Source organism: Nuphar pumila, chromosome 5, assembly GCF_984573655.1.
Source record: "Nuphar pumila chromosome 5, dmNupPumi1.hap1.1, whole genome shotgun sequence".
In the NCBI taxonomy this organism is placed as follows: Eukaryota; Viridiplantae; Streptophyta; class Magnoliopsida; order Nymphaeales; family Nymphaeaceae; genus Nuphar; species Nuphar pumila.
Window position 1 is genome coordinate 121,420,414 of NC_143253.1, and position 6,000 is coordinate 121,426,413.

Here is a 6,000-nt window from a genome sequence, read left to right on the forward strand (position 1 = left end):
TTGTCTTTGACATAGATGTCATTGTATAAATCGCTCAAGGACACTATCTGGTATAACGATTCAAATATAGTATATGTACAATGATTTATTACAGTACAAATTTAGGTAACTTGATAAATACAAATCGACTTATAACCATATCAATTTGAGTTTCATACTATAACAATATTTGTCTTATCACAATTTGCTTTTACGAGCTTTGTCTATGTGAACGATATATCCTATCGCGATTTATACAATGACTGATTCATAAAAGTCTTAAAAGAAAATTATTAATCAAATCGACACGATGTTTAGACTTAGTAAACTATAAATTGAGATAACTTCATAAATACAAATCGAGGTAACTTCATAAATGCAAATCGACATCGTCTATGTATAGCCACATACATAAAGCAAAAAAGATTTATCCTATCGCTATTTGCTTTTGCGAGCTTTGTCTATGTGAACAATATTTCCTATAGCGATTTACACAATGACTGATTCATAAAAGGCGGAAAGGAAAAACAATAAACAAATCATCATGATGTTTAGACTTAGTAAAGTATAAATTGAGGTAACTTCAAAGATATAAATTGAGGTAACTTCATAAATGCAAATTGTTTTCGTTTAAAAAGACAAACAAAGACATATCGTTGTCGCGGTAACTTCATAACTACAAATGGACATGATTTACAACCACATTATTTATAAAAAATATGAGTATTTAGTTTCAATACATCATGGCCAATGGTTTCGGTTAGATACAATACACGACCAATGGTTTGGCTTATGTAAATTAACATTTGGACCCATTTGGAGATCCAATTGGATTCAAATAAGTAAATAAGGCTTTTGGATCTACTTGAGACTTAAATGGATCTCATGAAGGTAAAATGAATTTGTTTGGATCTAAATTCAATTCGAGACCCAAATAGATACTAATTAAGGAAATATATGCTATTAAATTCTTAGAAAATTCGAAGGTCTGAGTGTGACCTGATCGTTTTGCCCTGTCAGTTGCATTTCTTAACAGAGGTCAGTATTCTTAACAGAGGTCAGTATTCGAGCTTTAATTCTCTCAATACTTTGTTGTTTGATAATTTGATTGATGTTCTAGAAAGATCACATTCACAACAACTTTCATGTTTTACACATTTAGTGATTTGATTGTTTATTGTATCTTCCTGAGTATAAATCCAAAATTTATAAATCTAAGCTTGTTGTAAAGATAAAAGAATCCCGAACAACTTTTCTATTGAGAGTTTTTCAAGACTCTGCCATCTGAGGGGATGCAAACCCTCTCAAAGTCGTCAAAATAGTCATTGATAGGGTATCGGGTGTCATGTCTGTCCATCCCAGAGAAACTGTCATAACTCAGTTTTCACAGATCCAAAATCTGTGTTCTTTGACCTGTTGGAAAGGTGTGCTCGTGACACATCTCTTTCGTATTTATACTCTGTGGAAACAGAGTGTCCCTGCCTCTAATCGACGACCGTCTGAGTCCTGGTCGGACTCAACTACTAAAACCATAAAGCTTCCGCACGTAGAGATCCATTTGATTCTCGAATCGTGGATCGGCCTTGTCACCATCTCCACATCAAAAGCTCACTTCATTTGGATCATTTACCAGACTTAATTGGGCCCCACAGCTGATAGACTGTATCTCATAGATGGTGGGTGAACAGGTGTTGCAGCACACTGAAAGTATGCAATCACATTGCAACTGATCAGCCCTCAACACGAGAGGAGATCCGGTGATCAGTCATTGGGGCCGAGTAGCTTTGCAAGGTATCGGGCTAAGTACTGCATCTGCTCGGCCCCAAATCACTCTACCACATTTGACTTATCCAATACACAGACTGAATGCTTAGTAAAGTACTCGACCCACAAGTGCAGTTTTTTTTTCAAAAATAGGACATGCAGAGTTTTTTTTTAATCAATCCAAGCTATTTTTGATATTTTGATATTTAAAAATGATCTATAATCAGAATATTATTAAAAATAATGAAAAATTTCCCACACGAATGTAAATGGCTTGATTCAAAATACCTCGTTTCCTGTTCTTTAAACTGAAAAGATATTCACACATTCCTAATTACCGGAAGAGTTTCACAATTGGTAATTGAATTTCACATTCAGCGAGCACCAGAATCTTATAATTATAATAGCTTTTATTACAATAATAAAGTACAACATTTCATGACAACACAGTACCGGGAGAAACAAACTTTATTCCTAGCACAAGCTACATGCCACACTGCACTTGGTGCACACAGTTGAAGCACTTTTATTTTAAGCATCTACCGCTTATTGATTCACAACATATATGGACTACGTGGAAGCAAAGGAGCTTAGCACAAACTCAGCGAACTCAGCAGCACGAAGGAGGATCATCTTCTGGAGGAGGTCCTATATAATTTGGAGGAGGACGATCAGAATATGGAGGATCATAATAATCATTTGGAAGAGGTCGATCATAAAAACCTTCTGAATCACCGTTTTTGCCATCTATGTGAAGCAAAAATACACAAACGTTAGTAGGAAAATACACTAACATTGTTAACTTTATAAGGATGTGCATGGGGTTGTTGTAGGAGATGGGATGCTCAAGTTTTTTCCATCCAAATTGTAAACCAAGCAATCACTTCCACTCACTAATCTTGGAATGGTCCTTCTCCAGAGTACACCTGACCCAACTGTACTCTCTATTAGAAACTACACATTTTCATCATTTCAGTGATTTTTTTTTTATGAATCATGCTTAATGGGAATGATGTACAAGGCTTACATACTCAAAAACAGGTTTTCGATCATCCAATCATTTTGCTTAATCTGGCCTGTCAAGATCTCAAAAAATCAACGGTTTACAAGGAAAAAATCTTTTACGATTAGAAAATTATGTATTCATGCGGAAACTAATAAATCCAGCGTGCAATTCTTGATAGATAAACAATGGAATATGGGGTCAGATAATGCATGCACGCATGAGTTTCAGTGTGGAATATATATGGTGTAATCGATTGGAGGTATTGCAGCCCATAAAGAAGGTGGCAGCTGCTAACCACTTTTCTGGCAAACCGCCCAGCTAACCAGGCTTTTGAAGGGGTTTTCTCATGTTTTACCTAAATCTGACCGTACAGATGTGTTCGATATGATAAACTACAAAGAAAATGACACTTGGATCATGTTTTCTCAATAAAAATATGATTTTTTAAGCATTGAATATTCATGAAAATCTTAGACTGTCGATTTTTTAAACCTTATAAAAGCCTAACGACATATTGGAATCGAATGATCCAAGAGCCGTTTCCTATGAAATCAAGCATGTAGAATGTATCTGTACGGTAAGATTTAAAGAAAACATGAAAAAATCCTTTGAAAGCTTGGTTTCTATCATGCTTGAGCATCAATGATCAGACCTCATATATTTGTTCTTTATAATTGAATTAGAAAATAGTGTTTTTCTTTTGATTTTTTGTTTTTTTCTCTCACAAGTAACACCATAGATGTGATTTACATAGGAATATGTTTTTCTGTCACCAAAATTCAACTTGTATGCTGGTTCTTCCAGCAATCTAAAAATCAACGGCTATAAACGCATCAAATTTTCCTTACTCATAAAAACTTATTTTTTCATTGAAAAGACATGATCCAAGGGTTGATTCCGGTTAAATCAAGCATGCTAAATACAACTATGAGATTAGATTGACTCAAAACAACTCACATCATGAGATTCTAACTTAATTATAGGCAGAATCAAACAATTATAGCAACTATATATATATATAGCAAAGACCATATATATAGCGAGAGGGATAAAAATTAAGTAACCAAGTAGGATTGAAAAGGACTAGAGGATAGAACCTACATTGCTTTTCATCCAATTCACGTGCAAAGGCATGAGAAAATACTAAGAGTAGAGCAAGAAAGAGGATGGCTATGGAAGCTCCCTTCATTGCCATATCAAATTTGGTAGAGGAAAAGTGGACGAGTGCAGAATGGAAGCCCCATACTGATCTATTTATAATGTTGGTTAGGATGAGAGAGAGAGAGAGAGAGAGAGAGAGAGAGAGAGAGAAAGAGAGAGAGAGAGAGAGAGAGCTGCATTATGGCGGTAGGTGAACAGAAGCTTTGCATTCAATCTTACCACATTTATCGGCAGGTTAATTAATCAGATGGTGGCTCAGCTCGGTTCAGCTTGTTATGAACTCTTTTGTAGTTAGGGATGGCAGTGGGGCAGGGCGGGGCGGGGGACAAGGTTTCCACCCCCGCCCCGCCTCAAAATTTTATCCTCCACCCCCGCCCCGCCTCCGCGGCGGGGATGGATTTTATCCTCCACCCCCGCCTTCATCCTCGTTTCATGTCCTCCACCCCCGCCCCGTCCCCGCCCCATCCCCGTCCCCGTCCCCGCCCCATCCCCGTTTCCGCGTTCATCTCCGTTTCATGTCCTCCACCACGATCGACACAGTCTACGCCCAGTATGCCTCCTCGAAGGCGGAGTTGAACCGCCTGAAAGACCGCCTCGCGCTTTCGGCATCGATCACCACCGGCATCTCCGCCATGGCCGCCACGACCTCGCTCCACGCCATGCGCTCGTAGTTAGCGACGTACTGCCGAAGCTTCTTGGTGTGCATTCGCACCCAAGCGTCGCCGAGGACGAGTCGGAGATCGGAGCTCTGCACCTTAACGATGATGTACTGAAGATTGTTCGTAAGGAAGAGGTAGGAGAGGGGTACTTCTCGGTAGAGCTCCGCCCTCCCGTCGAGCTTGCAGAGGAGGCTGAGTATGAGGGTGGAGGCCTCCCCCTGCGACGGTCAACGATGGTCGGCGACGGCCCGGCTACAATGATAATGCGGATGGAGAAGGGGAAGAGGCGACGGCCCGACTCGGCGGCACCAGGGTTAGGAATTAGGGAAGGGAGTTAGGGTTAGTAAACAGTAAAAATATAAAGGGTTGGGGGCGGGGATGGGGCGGGGCGGGGCCGAGACGGGGATGGGCCGGGGCGGGGGTGGGGCGGGGATGGGGCGGGGCGGGGCGGGGGAACGTGCCAGTCCATCCCCGCCTCCACCCCCGGACGGGGATGGATTTTAACCTTCGTCCCCGCCTCCATCCCCGTTTCATACCCTTCATCCCCGGTCCAAACGGGGCGAGGCGGGGCGGGGCCCCGCTTTCCCCCGGTCCACTGCCATCCCTATTTGTAGTCAGTTCATTCGGCTGGCAAGCGAAGCCGCAGGCAGCTCATTCACATAAAGTGACTCATGCGTGAATAGATAGTGTGCAGCTCGGCTCGGCTAGAGTGAGCTTGTGTAGATAAAATATATAGGTTTTAAGTGTAATGTGTGTTATAGCTGGTTAGAGTAGTTGACTCTCAGCCTTACCTTCGACCTAAATGTTTAAAGTTTAAATCTCATTAGTTTCACTCTTTAAAATACATATTGCCTTTTTGCACGAGCCAGCTCATGGCTCATGGTATAGGCTCACCGGGCTGAGGACAGTTCAGCTCACCCAGACACCAACCCAAACTTAAATACCTTCCACTGGTAAACATGCTGAACCCAAACACCAAGTGTTCAGTTCATTCGGCTATTTTACCAGTCTTGCTATCAAACAATTCTCCTTGTCTCTCATTCATTGCTTTACCTATCATTACAGGCAACCCTTTGATGCCCAAAGTTGTACTGCCAATTACCTCCATCACATGCAAGCCGACATTGAATAGTCTTTCTATGAACAGCTGTCACAAAGATAATGGTACAAGTACAACCCTGGATCCAAGAACTTATCTCTCAGAATTTGACCTCAACTATAACTAAATCAAATCAAATCTGTCAAAAACTTTGTTTAGCTAAGTCAGAGCCTGGTTAAACCCAAACTTAGTTTCATTAGAACCACCTCTATGACACCGTGACCGACTTCAGTCCAAATTTGCAAATTTCTGTTTTCAATGAAGTTTTGTGGTATGGACCCTAGTTTCACAAAACCCAGTCAAACCTAGCACAAACTAGGTCCAACTTAGCC

General features: G+C 40.8%; 1 long non-coding RNA gene across 1 annotated transcript; it reads right to left on the reverse strand.

The window, feature by feature from the left end:
- Positions 1-2,135: 2,135 nt before the first annotated feature.
- Positions 2,136-3,977, reverse strand: LOC149838432 (uncharacterized). The gene is made up of 2 exons (XR_016431962.1): positions 3,851-3,977; positions 2,136-2,490 (listed from the first exon to the last, which is right to left on the reverse strand). It is a non-coding gene; the product is annotated as an uncharacterized LOC149838432 (long non-coding RNA).
- Positions 3,978-6,000: the final 2,023 nt, after the last annotated feature.